Below are 10,127 nucleotides of genomic sequence, written 5' to 3'. Positions count from 1 at the left end.
AGACAATAGTTAATCACTTAACATTCAAATTTCCCACGACTGCAACTTTTTCTTATCAAAAATGGCAAGAAAATGGATCTAAATTTCAGCAAATTACCTAATAACGAATCACAAAGATGGACAAATATGATCTGAAAAAGAGTTGAAAAAGAGTTGCAGCGAAATTCATCGGCACAAAGCTGATGGCGCAGCAAAAGCACCTCCGTGTTGAAGCCTCACAGGACATGTTGTGACATGCCCAGCTCTTGCACCATTCAGAAGATTCAGATGACTTTCGGTGGCTTTTCAGTTGTGTGACTATCCGAGAAATTGTGGACGAGGTGAGCATGTCACAACATGTCCTGTGAGACTTCAACACGGTGGCGCTTTTGCTGCGCCATCAGCTTCGTGCCAATGAATTTCACTGCACCTCTTTTCATGGCAAAATCTTCTGTCACAGTGGAATGTGCCCAAAAAGTGCCGATGTCCACCTCTTCCGCAATTTCTCGGATAGTCACACGATGGTCCCACATCATCACAGCGTTCACTCTGGAATGATCCAGTCATTTCAGCATGTTGATGGCCACCCGGAGCGCAGCGTGTTCTCCACTGTTGTGCGGCCATCTTTAAACCGGTTGTACCGCTCCTTAATCTGTGTGATGCCCATAGGATCGTCACTGAAAGCCGTCTGAATAATCCGAATGGTTTCCACCTGGCTTTGTTTGTCTTTTCCAGTTAGATTGTCACAATCTGATAGGATTGTCTTGTCCGGTGAGGTTGACTTGTTCGGTTTGGTCGACTTGGTTGGTTTTGCTGACATGTTCGGTTTGGTCAATTTGTTCGGCTTGATCAACTTGTTTGACTTTGCTGACGTGTTCGGTTTGGGCACTTTCAGCACTGGCCGCAGCAAGAGTTGACAACATTTCAGGTGGTCGGGCAGAAGTGGAAGAAGATACAGGTATCCAGGTAGGTGTTAGCAGTTGCTCTGATTCTGACCCATCTTCATCCTCATCCTCCTGAAAAACACTCTTCCTTGTCTTTCGTTTAGCCTGAGGCTTTTGGGAGCTCTTCTCTGGTGGATCTGTGCTTGGTATGAAATTACAGGGGAGGAGCATTCTTGACGTCATTCTTGGTACAATTATACACATGTACGAGAGGTTTTACATGTTCTTTCCAATGCAACTTTTCATCCTCACTCAATGTACCATGCATTTGCAGGAGCGTCCTTTTGAATCTCTCAACAGGATTGGCTCCAGGGTGATACGGTGTTGTGTGTATCTTTTTCGTGCCAGTGATCTCACACAGTTCGCTTATTGTTTTTGATTCAAAATCGGGACCTTGGTCACTCAGGAGTCTCTCTGGGACACCATAATGCACAATAAGGTTCTCCCAGAGGGCCTTTGCAACAGTACTTGCACGTTAGTTGGATGTAGGCACGGCCACTGCAAACTTAGTGAAGTGATCAGTCATAACTAATACATCTTTTCTGTTAGACTGGTCTGGTTCAATAGATAGATAATCTATGCAGACTAGCTCGAGAGGCCTACTTGTCTGTATGTTCAATAAAGGGGCTGCCCTCTCAGGTCTACACTTTCTGCGGACACAACGCTCACATGTACTGATCATTTTCTCTACTGACACATGCATCTTTGGCCAATAAAACCTGGTCCAGACTAGCTTGATGGTGCAGTCAACTCCTAGGTGACCCATGTTGTGGTGGAGGTGCTGAAGAGCCATTGATCTTAACTCCTCAGGGAGCATGAGTTGGAAAGAGGCATCTAAACCGGTTTGTCTTTTGTGATAGAGGACCCCATTTTGAAGTTCAAACCGAGTGAGTTCACGCAGCAACAGGGGGAGCTTGGGCAGTTCTGCTCTAAGGCTGGGTGGTGGAGTCTAACCAGTTTCTAACTGTGTTATTACAGCACTGAGAGGAGGATCTAACCTTTGTTTCAGTCTGAGCTCATCCTCTGTAATAGATGGAACAAGGGGAAGACCACTGAACTGTTCAACCTCAAAGCTATCAGGAACAGCAGTAGCATGTAGGGCTAGAGACTTGACTAAAGCTAAATTTGGACAGGTAAGCAACTCCAGATGTTGATCTACAGTTGTAACTGTGTGCCTGTCACAGATAGCTTGTATGACCTCTCTAGGGACTGTATCTGTGTCATTGTTGCTCAAGTGAGTAACAGCAAACTGTCTGATTCTTTCACTTTCTTTCTGTGATATCGGGTCATCAACTGGACTACTTGTCGTATCTAGTTTTGCAGACGTTAGAATGTACGTTAACGGATTACAGTCCGTCACTACCGTGAAATCTGTGCCGTAAAGATAGCCTGAGAACTTTTCAGTAACGACCCACTTGAGGGCCAAGAATTCTAGCTTGTGGGCTGGATATTTCATCTCACTTTTTGAAAGACCTCTGCTAGCGAACACTATGGCCCTCAACCAACTGTCCTTCCTGAAGTTGGTACAGAGCTGCACCAAGACCAATCGTGCTAGCGACTGTGTGGAGGATATATGGGAGGTTGGGGTCTGCAAAACCCAACACTGGTGCTGAGGTAAGCTTTTGGATGATTTGTTTGAATGCGTCTTGACACTTTTGAGTCAATCTTTGACCAAATGACTCTTTTGGATTGTGGTATTCAGAGCTTTGTTGCTTTGTGGGCTTTTTCGTCCCTTTCCTGATTGGTGGATAACCAGCGGTAAGTTCATTTAAGGGCCGGACGATGCTGGAGTAGCCCTGGATGAGACGTCGGTAATACCCGGCAAAGCCCAGAAATGACCTTAGCTCCTTGAGGTTAGTGGGGATGGGCCAAGTTGTTAGAGCTTTGATTTTTTCTGTGTCTGTTTCAACACCACGCTCCGATATCGTATGGCCGAGATATTTGACAGAGTTCTGGAAAAATTTACATTTCTCAGGTGCCAGTTTCAATCCAAATTGTTTTAGTCTCAGCAAGACTTTCTGTAAGCGCTGCTCCCTCATTCGAGGGATGACGAGAAAATGATAAGGTCATCAATAAAGACGAGGACCTCTTTAAGGTTCAATGGACCCACACATCGCTCCATGAGCCTTTGAAATATGGATGGGGCATTGGTGATCCCCTGGAGCATTCGATTAAACTCCCAGAACCCCAATGGACACACGAAGGCGGTTTTCTGCTTGTCGGACTCTGACATTTCAATTTGATAGTATCCCGATTTGAGGTCCAAGACCAAGAACCATTTTGACCCTGCAAGTGCGGAAAATGCTTCTTCTAGATTGGGGAGTGCGTACGCATCTTTGATGGTCTGGAGGTTGAGCCTCCTGTAATCAATGCATTGGCGGACAGAACCATCTTTCTTTCTGACAACTACGATCGGGGAAGCAAATGGGGACTCAGATTCCCGTATTACTCCTGCGTCGAGTAGTTCCTGGAGGTGTTTTCTCACAGCCTCCACGTCGTGAGGGTGAATTGGTCAAGGTCTTGACTTGTTTGGGGTTTCATCATTGAGTTTTATCTGGTGTTATACTTTATCTGTGTGACCAAAATGTAGCTCATGCTGCGAAAACACCTCGGCATTGAATTGAGCATTTTTGTGACACGTGCTTTCCATTCAGCAGGTAGATTGCTTCCAAAGTCAAAGCTGATGTTCGATTGCATGGAGTCTTTTGGTTTGTCGGAGGGACTTAACACTTTCACAGTTTGTTCTTTATGCAGAACTCGAGTTATGCAGTTGATGTTAGCCAGCACACTGCCTGATGGGATAACAACGGCATGGTCTGTCTCATTCTTTATCACGACTGGCAGAATACAGGGCTGCTTAGCTGGCAGGTTGACAAGACCAGCCAATACAAGCAGGCCACTGGGCAAAGAGGAGTCTAATGGCTGTTCAACAATAGCACATCTCTCTGTGACAGAGTTAGGGATGTACACGGAGGCCTCAATAACTGTCGTCTGCCCTGCTTCCACTACAGCTGGATGTTTATCTTTCAGTTTTGCACAGCCAAGACTACCGTTATTAGATGTAAGGGACTGGCTTAAAGTTTGCACTGCATTGATGGAAGTCAGCATAAAGGGAATCTAAAGTGGTGGTGCCTATTAACACCTGCCCTTGAGCCTCAGCTCGTACAGGAGGAATGACTAATGCCAGCATGTTAACATGAATGGTTGAACCCACAAAATCTTTAGGGAAAGTGATAGAAAGCTCCACAAAACCTAAATAAGGGAATAAGATTGGCCATTAGCACCCTCTATGTTGAGAAGATCACCCAACGGATGGATAGGTAAGTCTGAGAGGTACTGCTCGTAAAAACTCTGAGGTACTGTTGTCACTTGTGACCCCGTATCTAAGAGACAGTTTGTTTCATTGCCAGCAATAATGACATTAGCTGTGGTTTTGGTTCCAACCAAGCCCTTTGGAAAGTTTACAGATGGTGTCTTCGACTCAGCATTCTTTAAAGAAGCTTTTTGTGGTTTGGGACGAGAATTGCTTTCCGTAGCCCCCACTTGTCCCACACTGAAGGCTGGAATCAGTTTAAATGGGACTCGTCATTGGCACTGTTTGAAACTTCCCAACTGGTTTGTTTCTCCTTAACTCATTGAGTGCCATTGATGCTTAAACGCGTCTTTTCAGATAGTAACGCTCAGCGCCAAAGACGCGTTATCGCACCAATTACATTTTTTTATGGGGGGGGGGGTAATCAGCTGATCTATGTTGTGATGGTGTAGTGACACGGACCCACAACAGGGGGCGTTAATGAACGGACAATGGATAAGCCAAAAAGTAACAATTTAATGTTGTGAATTGCACAACGGAATACAGACAATAACAATACAGGAGTACAGTCAATCATACATAAGGTGACATGTGGGCAGGCTCGAGGAAAGAAGACGTCTGTCCAGAGAAGAGCCGGATCCCACACAGCTTCCACCGCCAGCGGATCTGAAGAACACCGGAGCCGCCAAGTCCCGAGTCCCAGGTGGCCACCGTCTCCAGCTGTCAGACCTGGTACTGCTGGCAGAAACAGAAACAGTTAATGGTGTGTGTGTGAAGACACACCCAGTAATCTCTTCTTGCTCAGTTCCTCCGGGAGGGAGAACCTCCACCTCCAGAAACAGTTTCACCCGTGCAGCTCCTGTCAATCTCTTCCCTGGAAGGAGTGAGAGGTGAAAACGTCGCACTCACACTTTCCGCCAATCCAGCTTCACACTGAGTCCACAGGAACACGGCTGCACACAGAACAATGTTTAGATACAACAATAATCACCGCAGAGAAGTTTACCTTGAGTGGTAGCTGATTTCTCGGCGAGGAGGTGGAGTTGCAGTCCGGCCTTTATAGTGATGGTGATGAGTGACAGCTGGTGCTGATAAGTGACAGCTGTCACTCCCAGCGGCTCCGACGCCCTTTCATGCTTGAAGCCCGCACTCCAAGCAGGGCGCCATCTGGTGGTGGTGGGCCAGCAGTACCTCCTCTTCAGCGGCCCACACAACAATCTAGCTTGTGTAAAAAAATTAGAGTTGTAATCACAAGGGAACCCATTCTGTGGGTGGTAGCAGTGTGAGTGTGGACCGGAGCGCGGCTCATTCTCCACCGTTGTGCGGACGTCTTACAGTTGTACCGCTCCTAATCTGAATGGTTTCCACCTGGCTGTCGCCCAGTGTCTGTCAAACTGTGATGCAGTCGCGCTGCTCCAGTCATTTCGTCTTTTTCCTTGGAATGAAAAAACGGTGAGCGCAGGACATACACCTCACACAAAGGCTGCTTACAAGCAAATGACACAATCGACAGGCTCATGCAAGCACACGTGATTCAAATCCATCAAGTTTTTGAAAAAAATAAAAAGGTCCAATACGCGGGAGCCAGAGGGAAAAGACGCGTCGCCGAGAGAAGAGACAGACGGAGTCCCTCCCCTGACGTTTTTTTTTTTTTTTTTTTTGGTGCATTATACAATAGGATCACTTTTCATAATGTTTGAGATGTCACTGAAGCAAAAACAATTATAATCAAAGACATTTTCTCCTTGAAATGTTGCTTGTCACAAAAAGCCAATTTTCTCAGTTTTTTGTCAGAAATCAGCATTTTTAGTGATACCCACCCATGTTTTGCAGACAATTACTAAAAAATGGAAAGAGGTAGAAACAAACATTTTTTTTCTGATGATAAAGGAAAGTCTGAATTTTCTTTTGGTATGTTTGTTGTTGACATGGACATAGAACTCAATTTTCTATGGGTCTTGAAAAAACACTCAATTGCTGAAAAATCCTGGCACTGGGATGTTCTGAACTTTGAAAATGGCTGGCACTCAATGAGTTAAGCTGTTTTTTCTTTGTGGCAACCAAGGACGGATTTGGTTCATTTTTGCATGACGATGCAATATGGCCGTCCTTGCCACAGTGAAAACAATACCATGGGCGAGGTTTCGCATTAGTTTTGGCAAAGCTCTATGTGTTTGGGGCTTTCGTTTTCATGGGACGGGCCTCAACTTTGGCATTGGTTGTTTGGCACCTTTGCTTTGGTTGCTTAGGCTGTTTTTGTTTCTGACTCTCCAATTTCTAACTGTGAAGTTGCGCGCTCAAATCTGCAATTTGTTTCTTTAACACATCAAAGTCTGGTTCACTAGCATTTACTATTTGCACATTTGAAGTGGCCCGTTGTTTTGGATTGTTTGGAGCCATTTTGTTCCAACTAAGGCGCTGCCTCATACGGCTGACTTTCACCATTTGCTTATCTTCTGTAGTGTTGTAAAAGCAAAAGGAATTCTGAGAATGAAGGTGGGTCATCTTTTCTTTGTCCTAACTGGAGGTCACTGATGAGACTGTCCTCCCAACAGCCATGAAGGAACTGCCTCAGCAATTGCCTATCAAACTCTGTTACACTGACACCACCGCATCGCAAAGCTTTTGTCAGACAGACATGTAATCTTTGCAGATAGGCTGACGGCATTTCACTTTCATTCTGAAATGTGTTCATGAATCGCGCAAAGAGCTCATCACCATCTTCAACAGCTCCATATGCGGAATCAAGCACTCTCAAATATTCAGAGGGTTTGGTGTTTGGACCTAAATGCTTGGTTACATCTGTAGCGGGCGGTAACAGGCTGTCAAGTATTCTTTGAGTGCAGTTCAAGTCAGAAACAGTTGGGTCGTTTATTAGGACTTCAACACTTGTGCGCCATGTATCATAATTTGCTTCATTGTTTGGGCGGGGTATGCGCCCAGAGAAGGCTCTAAATCGACTTGGCACAGCAGAGTGTGATGGCATTTCACTACTGCGCACTACATGTTCAACCACTACTCATTGGACACTTGGCGGATTGAGGTTGAGTGTGGTATTGGGCGGTATCGGCACATTGAGATCGATCAGGGTTTGATTTTGGGTAGGTATCAGATCATTAACTTGCCAAGAATCAGCAGGTCCACATCCTACTAGATCAAGGGAATGGTCACCCTGTGCATGTGAGTTGGTTTCAGAGCTATTAGCAAGTACAGGGACTGGGGGTTGAGAAGAAACCCTTAGATTAGCTAGCTCTTCTTTGAGCATATCCTCTAGTGAGTGTCCACTCAGGTTGGCCATTTCTGAGCGCTGTTTCATGTATGCTCTGGTGACATTTCGCGCATTTGTGGCGTACACCTCTGCAAGACTCTTAATTTCGAATGTGATTTCAGGTTGAGCAGAGCTTGACACTAAGTGGCAAAAGGGGACTTAATGTATCCATTGCACTAACATGATTAAACTCTGCGATTATCTGTTGGTGAAGCTCTGATTGTGGACCATCTATGCGGATGTGGCAGTGAACTGACCCATGCTTTCCAAAGTAAGTAGCAACTTCTTCATCAAGAACACTGTTGGTAAGTCCTTTTATGATTACAGAATTTGGGATTTTAATAGACTCTTTAGTCACTATTTCCATTTTTGACTTTGTTTTGGGGACTTATTTGTCTTAACTGTTCTTATCGATGGAATGTTTAACCAAATGAGTCTCATGCACTTTCACAATAGCTCCTGGCTGGCTTGCCACTTGTAACATTCTTTCAAGTTATTTAAAGCAAGGGTACCACTTAGGTTAAATAATAGTACTTAACTTAATGGAACCTGAACAATTGGGCCAATAGGTTCGGCTATTGACAGGAGAAGCGAAAAGAATGAGACTCAGACAATGGCATGATCTTTTTTTTTTTTTTTAATAGGCCGGCTTGTATTTTTAGAAAATTTGTAAGAAAAATAAAATAAAACAAGATTTTAAATAAAAGGTTCTTTTCTGGTACCAACAGTTCTTGAGTACACTTTGTTTCACAATCAATAAAGCTACTCAACAAAGTTACCCGGGTGCACCCTGTTTGATTCACAGTATAAATCACAGTTTCAAATGCAAAAAGATTTTTTTTTACATTGCATGGACAATCAGCAATCAATCAGCAACAAAAACCTTATCTGAAAATATCTTTCCGTTAACCTGCACCAAATCCACTTCCTGCAAGTCAAGATATGTTACGTCCTTAAAAGTCCTTAAGAGTTCCAAAGTCAAGAGTTCCAACTAAAACATCCAAAAGTCCAAGGGGGAAATGTGTGAATGTGGAATGGTGGGCAGGACCTTTCGTTCTGTTGCAGCTGGCCTACCACACTGCACCGTGCAGTAGACTTTGATCAGTTCATCCGAGGGATTGGCTCGCCATCAATAGTTTGGTCCACCCAACACGGGGGGAACCTGACCTGTCAACAACAGTGTCATAAAATACAAAAAGTTTCTAGATAAAATTACATTTCACTCTTAGCATTCAAAACACTGTTAGCAACATTGGTCATGTTCACGTTTTCAAATAAAAGTGCAAAATGTAATATCTGCATTGTTAAATGCATATCTCAGTATTCACATAGAATTACATTCTTATCGGCAAAGTAACAGTTAGGCCTTGCCTTTGGCTTTCAGTACAAAATAAAACAAAATAGTTCTGAAAAAATAAAATATCTCTACAATAAAACACTGTAACCTGCTTGTGTAGTCACTTTCACAACATTTGTCTCATATAAATCACAAAAGTGCAATTTTGTGTAAACAATGAACACAAACATTTTGCTCACAGATCTCACAGAGGACTAGGGATGGGTATCGAGAACCGGTTCCTTTCGGGTATCATTAAGAAATGGTTCGATCCACCGACATCAATAACCTTTTTACTTAATGATTCCCTTATCAGTCCTTCAGAGTGGCTGTTGTTTTTGGAGGTCTTTGTCAGGAAAATTATAATTTCTCTACATTGATTACAGACCCTGCAGCGGGTCTGTAATCAACTTTTCTGCAGCGCGGCTTTGCTTTGAACCTTGAACCAATCGAAGCAGTGATTCACAAATCGAAGCAGGGCTTCGATCATTGCTTCATTGATCAATTTTTTTCTTTCGCTTTCCCCCGCTAAAACCCTAAAAAGCATATGGCTGTGAGTATTATTTACCTTTTTTATGTTAAACTGACCTGTTGTGGTCTTCTGAAACAGTTGATAGATGTATTTTATAACTTAAAAATGGGGCCAATGCTAACATGTTAGCATGACTATGACATTTTCAATGTTAAGTTAGCATTAAGCAGTTGCAGCTGTCAAGCGTTTGTTGTTGTAAAAGAGTCAAATGTATTACAAACTGTAATTTGTTTACAATTTTTTTGTATTTTTATTTATATATTATTAATAATAGCAAGCACAACAATAATAGTAATAATAACTAATCTAATGATTATATAGAACCTGAATAAAATGATTATATAAGAACCTGAATAAAAACACAACAGAAAAAATATAAAACCAGCTAACAATGAATATACGAGGTCTATTAGAAAAGAAACCAACCTTTTTATTTTTTTAAAAAACTATATGGATTTGAATCACGTGCGATTACATCAGACAAGCTTGAACCCTCGTGTGCATGCGTGAGTTTTTTCATGCCTGTCAGTTGCGTCATTCGCCTGTGGGCAGGCTTTGAGTGAGCACTGGTCCGTCCCCCTCGTCGGATTTTTATTGTCAGTGAAATGGCTGAGAGGCTGCCGCTTTGCTCCATGAATTTTTTTTCAGAAACTGTTAGAGACAGCCAGTTGGAAACCATTCGAATCCGTCCGCACGTCTTACATTACAAAATCTCCTTTATCAGTGGAATGTCCGGATAAACTGCTGATCCCAAC

Source organism: Thalassophryne amazonica, chromosome 2 (genome assembly GCF_902500255.1).
Source record: "Thalassophryne amazonica chromosome 2, fThaAma1.1, whole genome shotgun sequence".
NCBI classification, from domain to species: domain Eukaryota; kingdom Metazoa; phylum Chordata; class Actinopteri; order Batrachoidiformes; family Batrachoididae; genus Thalassophryne; species Thalassophryne amazonica.
This window is presented reverse-complemented; position numbering follows the sequence as displayed.